The sequence below is a fragment of the Salvelinus namaycush genome, chromosome 17 (assembly GCF_016432855.1).
Source record: "Salvelinus namaycush isolate Seneca chromosome 17, SaNama_1.0, whole genome shotgun sequence".
NCBI classification, from domain to species: domain Eukaryota; kingdom Metazoa; phylum Chordata; class Actinopteri; order Salmoniformes; family Salmonidae; genus Salvelinus; species Salvelinus namaycush.
This window is the reverse complement of record NC_052323.1, coordinates 18549049-18555048: the sequence shown is the minus strand read 5'-3', so window position 1 is coordinate 18555048 and position 6000 is coordinate 18549049.

The window sequence follows — 6000 nt, the reverse complement described above, 5'->3', positions numbered from 1 at the left end:
TCTTTCCCTCTCTCCGCCTCAACCTTCTCTCTATATATTTCTCTGTAGGTAGTGTCTGTTCTACCTGTGTTCCCTTGATGTGTCTAAGGTGCAACTTAACCCACTCACCTGGAATATCTGCTACGGGATTACCAGACAAGGGTAACCATTCCACTTTATTACTCCATCCTAGGGTTGCAAAGGGAGGGCATATTACTGGTAACTTTAAGTTTAAATAGAATAGAATGACAAAACTGTAAAACCTTATCCTAAATATAAACCTTCAACTTAGTGAATACCATTGGTGTTTGATAAAGGGTTTCAGCATGAATATCCTTTTTTTTAATTTTTATGTATTTTACTATGTCAATATGTCTTTGTAGTAAATGTTTGTGTGCTAAATTGGTGGCAGTTGTGAAAAGTCAATAGGTCGAAGAGTTAAATGAAAATAATGCATAGTTGATAAGATGCTTTTTTCATTAATTAGGCTTTTGTCTTGAACCATATGGTCTATCCACTAGAAACTTATGGACAATATGGACACAGATATAAAATTCAATCCTATATATAAACATTTTTTAAACTTATTCAAGTATAAATTACAAATTTGAATAGATTGCCATAGATTACATGTTAATGACCTAAATTACTGAATGTTCCGGTAACTGTTAAATTACCGGTAGCTTGCAAACCTACTCCTTCCCTTGAACTTCAGACTTTTACATTAGACCATTACAGTATTCTAGCTTGTTGTATTTCTGTGTTAACTTGATCTTTCTTGAAAATCAGACAAAATCTATATTCAAAGCATCTATAGTCTTTCTTCCTCTCCATCCAACTCCCTCAGCCAACTGTGACACCCTGTGCTCAGACACTAGCCAATGCTTCAATGCTACTGGTCAGTATTCATTTCATATACTCCCTACTGCCAATGGATAGTTGAGTTATCAATTTTTATATGGTGGTTGTTTGAAATGTTAGTGGAATGAGTGATTGTGTCATGGCATCAACTACACATACAGTGGGGAGAACAAGTATTTGAAACACTGCCGACTTTGCAGGTTTTCCTACTTACAAAGCATGTAGAGGTCTGTCATTTTTATCATAGGTACACTTAAACTGTGAGACGGAACCTAAAACAAAAATCCAGAAAATCACATTGTATGATTTTTAAGTACTTAATTTGCATTTTATTGCATGACATAAGTAGTTGATCACCTACCAACCAGTAAGAGTTCCGGCTCTCCCAGACCTGTTAGTTTTTCTTTAAGAAGCCCTCCTGTTTTCCACTCATTACCTGTATTAACTGCACCTGTTTGAACTTGTTACCTGTATAAAAGACACCTGTCCACACACTCAATCAAACAGCCTCCAACCTCTCCACAATGGTCAAGACCAGAGAGCTGTGTAAGGACATCAGGGATAAAATTGTAGACCTGCACAAGGCTGGGATGGGCTACAGGACAATAGGCAAGCAGCTTGGTGAGAAGGCAACAACTGTTGGCGCAATTATTAGAAAATGGAAGAAGTTCAAGATGACGGTCAATCACCCTCGGTCTGGGGCTCCATGCAAGATCTCACCTCGTGGGGCATCAACGATCATGAGGAAGGTGAGGGATCAGCCCAGAACTACACGACAGGACCTGGTCAATGACCTGAAGAGAGCTGGGACCACAGTCTCAAAGAAAACCATTAGTAACACACTACGCCGTCATAGATTAAAATCCTGCAGCGCACGCAAGGTCCCCCTGCTCAAGCCAGCGCATGTCCAGGCCCGTCTGAAGTTTGCCAATGACCATCTGAATGATCCAGAGGAGGAATGGGAGAAGGTCATGTGGTCTGATGAGACAAAAATAGAGCTTTTTGGTCTAAACTCCACTCGCCGTGTTTGGAGGAAGAAGAAGGATGAGTACAACCCCAAGAACACCATCCCAACCATGAAGCATGGAGGTGGAAACATCATTCTTTGGGGATGCTTTTCTGCAAAGGGGACAGGACGACTGCACCGTATTGAGGGGAGGATGGATGAGGCCATTTATCGCGAGATCTTGGCCAACAACCTCCTTCCCTCAGTAAGAGCATTGAAGATGGGTCGTGGCTGGGTCTTCCAGCATGACAATGACCCGAAACACACAGCCAGGGCAACTAAGGAGTGGCTCCGTAAGAAGCATCAAGGTTCTGGAGTGGCCTAGCCAGTCTCCAGACCTGAACCCAATAGAACATCTTTGGAGGGAGCTGAAAGTCCGTATTGCCCAGCGACAGCCCCGAAACCTGAAGGATCTGGAGAAGGTCTGTATGGAGGAGTGGGCCAAAATCCCTGCTGCAGTGTGTGCAAACCTGGTCAATAACTACAGGAAACTTATGATCTCTGTAATTGCAAACAAAGGTTTCTGTACCAAATATTAAGTTCTGCTTTTCTGATGTATCAAATACTTATGTCAAGCAATAAAATGCAAATGAATTACTTAAAAATCATACAATGTGATTTTCTGGATTTTTGTTTTAGATTCCGTCTCTCACAGTTGAAGTGTACCTATGATAAAACATTACAGACCTCTAAATGCTTTGTAAGTAGGAAAACCTGCAAAGTCGGCAGTGTATCAAATACTTGTTCTCCCCACTGTATATACATGCACACGTAGTTGCTTGCAAAAGTATCCACCACCCTTGGAATTTTTCCTATTTTGTTGCCTTACAACCTGGAATTAAAATAAAACAAGAAATAAGACAAAAAAACGGAAAATGTGCATAACTATTCACCCCCCCCCCCCCCCCCCCCCCAAAGTCAATACTTTGTAGAGCCACCTTTTGCAGCAATTACAGCTGTATGTCTCTCTAAGCTTGGCACATCTAGCCACTGGGATTTTTGCCCATTCTTCAAGGCAAAACTGCTCCAGCTCCTTCAAGTTGGATGGGCTCCGCTGGTGTACAGCAATCTTTAAGTCATACCACAGATTCTCAATTGGATTGAGGTCTGGGCTTTGACTAGGCCATTCTAAGACATGTAAATGTTTCCCCTTAAACCACTCGAGTGTTGCTTTAGCAGTATGCTTAGGGTCATTGTCCTGCTGGAAGGTGAACCTCCATCCCAGTCTTAAATCTCAAAGACTGAAACAGGTTTCCCTCAAGGATTTCCCTGTATTTAGCACCATCCATCATTTCTTCAATTCTGACTAGTTTCCCAGTCCCTGCCAATGAAAAACATCCCCATGGCATGATGCTGCCACCCCCATGCTTCACTGTGGGGATGGTGTTCTTGGCGTGATGAGGTGTTGGGTTTGCGCCAGACATAGCGTTTTCCTTGATGGCCAAAAAGCTCCATTTTAGTCTCATCTGACCAGAGTACCTTCTTCCATATGTTTGGGGAGTCTCCCACATGCCTTTTGGCGAACAACAAACGTTTTTGCATATTTTTGTCTTTAAACAATGTCTTTCCTGGCCACTTCTGTAAAGCCCAGCTCTGTGGATTGTTAATAGTGACGTGGAAGGTTACTGTTAGTCATGTGAATTGTAAGCAAATGGTAGTTTAGAAACTCATCAAGACAATCAGAATAATTTCTTCAGGCAAGTTCCTGTGTCTCCACCACCATGCTGACTGATGGAGTTCCTGTCTCCACCACCATGCTGTAAACCTCCAGTTCTGCCATCTGTAATACATTAGCAACAATATGATGGAGTTGAACATCTTTATTCAGACCCTTGGTTCAGAAGCTGGAACACACAGGTTGTGTATTTAAATGAGGCGTTGACTTACAGAGCAGACAAACACTCAAATTGTCTGGCGCCATTTATGGGTCACAACTGTCCATTCACTCAGATCCCAGATGTTCCTGAAGACATTGCTGCAATAAAATACAGGATTTTGTTATGTATCCCTTTATACTTGTACCCGGCAACTTTTGCAAACTCGTTTCATGAAACTAGGTGTATGTCGCTGGTCACTACTTCACAGGAGAGCCGTTTGAAAGTAAATTTAAAAAAAAATCTAAATGTGTTTTTTGGCAGAAATACCTTCTGGAAAATGTGAACTTCCATGTGCCTTAATAACAAACGTCTGCTATGTGTAAATACAAATTAAATTGTTAGATTAAGAGCCTAGTTGGTTTAGCGACAGAAAAAAACCAGCAACCTTCCCGCTAGCCATGATTGGCTGAGATAATGAGTGGGCTGGACATGCCGAGAGATGAGTTCGGATTGGTCTGCCATATAGCACACTTCTGTCTATTTGAGCTGGTCAGTATATCTACGTAATCCTGTCCAATGCGGCTTTAAACTTTTTATTGTGTAGTGAAACTGCATAAGTGTTCCTCTCCACTTTCTGGAGGACCGAGTTTTGAAATCAGTGGAATTCCAGTACGATAGCTAAGGAGATGGAGAAAACACCTGTCTCCAGATTACATCTTCAAACTAAGGGCAACCATGGCATCCATGACAGGGAAACGCATCCATCCATGATGTATACAGGTAATATAGTCTAGCTAGCCACATTCAGATATTACTCACTTCTAACTTTGACAAAATGGTTTCATTTCAAGTTAGTGTACTGTTATCTACCTAACGTTAGCTGTCTGGCTCGCTAGCTAACGTTACATGTATGATCTCAGAGCCATTTGCTTTGCTAGTTACAGCCTACTGTTAGCTAGCTAACATTGAACCTGGTTGGTTAGCTACCTGAAGATTCATCCAGGGTAGAAACGCCATGAGTTGTGATTATGGTTCATTGTGTAGCTAGCAAATGTCTTAACAAAATATTCCTATTCAAGTATCTATTTCAATAGAATGTCACTGCAACAACTGTTGTCAGCTGGTAAATTCGCTCTGGCCAACTACTCCGATTTCAGAGCACTGGTAAAATAGTCTGGCTAGCTACGTTTTCAAATGTTACATTTCTAATTTTGACATTGGTTTTCATTTGAAGTTAAAGTGTACTGTAAGGTCGCTAGCTAACGTTACGTGTATGATCTTATTATTCGTATCACAGAGCCATTTGCTTTGCTAGTTGGTGGTGGTTGGTTAGCTACCTGCAGATTCATGCAGGGTAGTAACATCATGAGTTGGGATTATGGTTCGTTGTTTAGCTAGCTAGATGTCTTAAAGACTCCACTATGCAAGCAACCATTTTGGGTGTGTTCGTAAATTCAGTCTGGCCATCTTCTCAGATTTCAGAGAACTCTCGTCTGAGTGTGCCAGAGCGCAGAATAACTCATGAATTTGTGAATGCTCAACACCCGTTGAATATGGCCGGTGTCAGTAAACGTCGGCAAAAAAGCATAATTAAATTGTTGCCAGCAGCACAGTTAGTCACCAACGCTCTGGATAACCAGCTCTGCTAGGGTGAGTAAAATGGTCAGAGTGGGGTGTTCTCTCATTTGTGTCTGGAAGTAGATAGCCAATGTTAGCTTGAGTGCTCGACTGGCGTTGTGAGGTCAGAACACTCGGATCAACCCACTCATCGGCCAGAGAGTCCAGTGCAGTGTGCACTCTGTACTCTCCGAGAGCAAAACGCTCTGGATTTATGAATGGACAATCTGACAGCACAGTTGCAGTCACCAATGCTCTGTATAACATAAAAACAGCCTAACCAGCTTTGCTAGGGTGAGTAATGGTCAGTGAGCTGTTCTCTCTTTTGTGTCTGGAAGTAGCTAGCAAGTTAACCAGTTAGCTTGGGTGCTTGACTACTGCCGTTAGTACAGAACGCTCGGATCATCCCTTAAAGAGATGGGTGGGGCTAAAGCTTAAGAGGGTGTGAACGATGCTGTACGGGTGTAGACAAAGAAGAGCTCTCCACTAGGTACCAAAACATTCAAAGGCCATTTTCTCAAGTTTATCAACTTTCAAAGCAGAATTACTTTCCCATTGTTCGTCAAATGCAGCGTATGTTATACGATTTTGTAGCTCTGTGTCTCTGCTTTTATCACATGTATAAAACACTACAAAACAAAAACAATTTTGCTACATAAGACAGAATCAAGGCGGTCTGTCACAGTTTTGTTGTCTGAGTGAGAAATGCTGTAAATTTAA